The sequence below is a fragment of the Pteropus vampyrus genome, unplaced genomic scaffold (assembly GCF_000151845.1).
Source record: "Pteropus vampyrus isolate Shadow unplaced genomic scaffold, Pvam_2.0 Scaffold160, whole genome shotgun sequence".
NCBI classification, from domain to species: Eukaryota; Metazoa; Chordata; class Mammalia; order Chiroptera; family Pteropodidae; genus Pteropus; species Pteropus vampyrus.
This window is the reverse complement of record NW_011888941.1, coordinates 2,509,084-2,513,342: the sequence shown is the minus strand read 5'-3', so window position 1 is coordinate 2,513,342 and position 4,259 is coordinate 2,509,084.

The following is a 4,259-nucleotide window of genomic DNA, read 5'->3' as shown; positions in this document are numbered from 1 at the left end:
ACATAGGATTCCCCGCTCAGTGTTAGTGACAAGAAACAGTAATTTGAAAATATGAGTATTGACATGGCACAGTGAAGGGAACTCTGCTTTACTGGATTGCTGACCTTGTTCTGAACCCAGCTTTTCCTTTCTGTTTATTAGGTACCCTCGGGTAAGGTGAGTTATGTAAACTCTCTGTGGCTCAGATTCTTTACGTTTCTATTACACAAATATTTATGAAACCTCTACTCCCTCTAGGCACTATTGCGTGGTTTGACATCTCGATGGTAAACCAAACAAAGATGCCTGCCCTCATGGAGCTTAAGTATTAGAGGAGAACATTAGCAATAAATAAACAAATGCACATATTGTAGTGCCAAGTCGTAAAAAAGTGGAATGAAGAAAAATGAAGCGGGAGAAATGGAGACTGTGGTGGCAGATTCTATTGGAGACAGAGTGGACATAGAAGGTCATGCTGTTGATTTCTCAGTAGATGAATCGATGAGACCCATGTGAACAAAATGGGGTCTGCACTTCATTTTCATTGTATTCTGTAATGGAAATAATAGTAGCTATGTTGGTGGAGGATACGATAAGGCATGTAAAGCACCAAGTGGGGTGTAGAGAGCTCGAAAAACAGCAGCAACTCTTACTTTTAGAATTCTAAAATGACTGGTACCTATTATACTTGATGCTCACTTTGTGGTTTGGGTTCAAATGTGATTTCTATCTCTCCAAAAACAAATCTGATATTAGAGATGTTATTATTAATTAAATAATTTTATTTCTGTTTGAATCTCTTGTCCACAACAGACAAGTTGCAGTAGTTCTGTCTTTATTTTAGCAATAGACATTTTCCTCAGCAGTAGGAAATGGAAAATTTGTTAGGTAGTATTAGATTACTCATAACAGAATTTGTGTTGCCTTCTGCTTAAATTTTTTTTAAATATAAATTCCACAGTTTGTTTTTTGCCATTTCTGTTTTGCTAATTAAAGGACATAAAATCTTGGCCCCTATGTTTATAATTCAACAAAAGAAAATATAGGAAAAGAAGACATGGCAAACATGGTAGAATTTGGACAATGAACTAGAATTTATATTTGGCTTCAAGAAAAATTTGAAGGTCAGGAGAGGTCAGTTAGCGTATGACAGGAGAAGCTAATCGAAGAATCTAGGCTAGATAGTGTGAAGGAAAAGCTACTTTCATGGATCAAAGAATGACACAGGAGTATAGAAAGTCACGAGAAAAATGGAAAGTAGTAATTAGGGACAGTGAAGATAATTTTTAATGTACAATAAATAACTTTATAGAAGTCGGGACTAGTATTCAACAATGCAACATAATAAATGAATAACTCAGTTTAAAGAAGTAGGAAAGGGGTATGTGAGTGGTAACTGATAGCCTCAGACCAAAAGGAAGGGAATTCTCTAACACACTGATCTAAAAAGAAGGGAAGGCAGAGATAATTGTAGAGAATGAAAGTACATTTATATAAGAGGACTTTGTCTTTCTTGATTTATCTCCTCCTATAATTCCTGAAAGAAAGGAGGGAATAACCTGCTTCTTCCATTATGCATTTGACATTGTTAAGTGAAATGAACTAATTATTGAGCACTTAATGAACGTATCTACTACTTACTGAAGTTAATGTGTTTCAAAACTTTTAATTGAGCATTACTTGTTTTAATCCTTGGATACATTTTACCATTGTACATAGGAGACAGCTAGGACACAGAAAGGTTAAGTAACTTTCCCAAGATCACACAGGAATTTGCAGATCCTTAACCTTCACCTAGAGAGTCTAGCTCCAGTGGCCTTGCAGGTAATATGCACCATACTGCCTTATGCTTGCTGATTTATTTAAGTTCTTTAAAAACTTTAGATAGTTAAAAATTTATGAAATGAGGCATAAGGAGATTAAATAACTTTTTCATGATAATGCCAGTTGTAAGTGGCATAGCAAAAATAAAACAAATTACATTCTCTGGATTAAAACTCTCATGCTTTATATTACAGGGTGCTGGGAGAAGACTAGATACTCTGTGTCTTAATTCCTACAATTTGATAGCAATGTTACTTACTGCTCCTGACTCACCCCACTAGAATGACATTCTCAAGGACAAATACTTTAGAAAGATAAAGTATCCAAAGAACCAGGTTCATTTCTCCTCCTCCTGTTTCTCCTTCACTCCTCACTGAGGCAGGCTGCACAATGGACACCATCCATTTCCCTCTTATAAAATGGGAAATCTTATTCAATAGAAAATTTACACAATTTTTCTCAGGTTATCCAATTGAGAGCTAGCCATATCTATTTATCTATCATCTATTTATCTACCTATCTATTATCTATCTATCTATCTATCTATCTATCATCATCATCATCAACATCATCATCATCATCTATCATCTATCTCTATGTAGAGATATAGAGATAGAGATAGCTATAAATAAACAAATATGTTTATTTACTTATTTTTGTCATTATAGCATATTTATAGTAGTTCTTTCATTTATTTACTCATACATCACATATTTGTTAAGCACTTACTACCTTCAAAAGATCTCGCTTGTAATCCTATGAGATAAAGAAAATGAGAAGAATCTTAACCTAGAGGATGAGGCAGATGCAAACAAATCATACAATCTATACTGTAGTACAAAAAGAAATGTGGCGAATTCTGTGTCAGTGCATCAAATATGCTGGAGATGGAGGTTCAGAAACAAGGGGTTGCTTGTAACTGATGGGATAAAGGAGGGAAGGTTTCGCGTTAAAGTTAAATTTGGAGCTGCACCTGAAAAGACAACCAGATGAATGTGGTTCTGAGCAGATCATTCAAGGCCATGGGCAAATCAAGGCCTACATGTGGGTGAATCTTTTACTCTAATGAGGCACGAGGGGAGGTATGGCTTGACAGAAAGTACCAGCACTAAAAGTTGGAAAGTCAGGTGGGGGCCTCAATTTGCTTCAAAGATGATCTCAAACCACAAAACAGGCATCATTCAGAATTAAGAGATACTGAGGTTGTTAAGATATATTTATTGGAAGGTAGTGAAAAGAGTTTTTATACAAACTGAAATCAAAACCTGGGGCATTAGAACTAACACACTCAATTCAAAAGACTCATTGAGGCAATAGCCATAGCCAACGATATGAATAATAATTGGTCAAATCAAAATCACTCATGCATTAAATTAGAACATTTGTATTACAGTCCTTGAAGCAGAATATGCTTTTTTATGCTAGATATATGAAAGGCACAATTCATGATAGAGCCATTACCCGGCCTCAGAATGTACTGGGGTAGATACATTCTCAGTCAGTCCAGACCATGAAACCAAGAACATATTTTTGAGAGAATATGCTAATTTTATTACATCTAAAGGTTACATATGATCCCCAGGTTTCTCTGTCTCACATTTGATGTGCTGTCTAATAAAATGAAAATTTTCTATCTGGTTTTTATTATGACTGCTATTGTTTTATCTAGGTCAGTCCTTGGTGTCTTCTGAAGCTCCTAGAACACTGCTTTCTAAAACTCTAAGCCAAGTTTCTTCTGAAGCTCTGAAAATCTTCATCAGTCTAAATGGTTTCCTTATTCGGGTGATAAATCTGGGGGATCAGACGCGGTCTTTGTTTTTTCTTACTTACTTACTTATTTATTTATTTATTTATACTCACTGAGGCTGCTTACACAAGATGGTGGCTCCTGGGAATCATAGGAAGTTCCCAGGTATAGCAGGGAACTAAAAGGGCAGCAAGAAAACTCAGGACACCCAGTGACTAGCAGCAGGCAGGCAAATGGAAGCCTTATGGCATGCATGTGGATAACTTGAGATCGTATCAGAGAAAGTAAAACCTAAGTTTCATAATGAGAATCTGTATAGTTTGAAAAACTCCTAACCCCTACAATAGGATATGCCCCTCTTTTAAGCATGGATTTAATTAGTAGTTCCACTACTTAGTGGTTACCGTAATGTCTATATATCTAAGAGTTATCCTTTTTTGTATCTTTTAACAGATCCCTTAAGGACTCAACAGCCATGCCAGGAGTCTAAAGGCCACACAGATGTCACTGAGACCCACTTGAGAAAGATTTGCTTCTAGAAAATAACTTTACATGATGTAATATTAAGAAAATATTCTGCTAAGTGGGTGTGCCATACTAAGTAATAAGCATATATTATTCAAGAATAAACAAAAAATTAATAAAGGCAGATGAAGATTGTCCATTCCAAGATTCCTAAAATACCTGAGGGTATAGCTCATTGTTATCA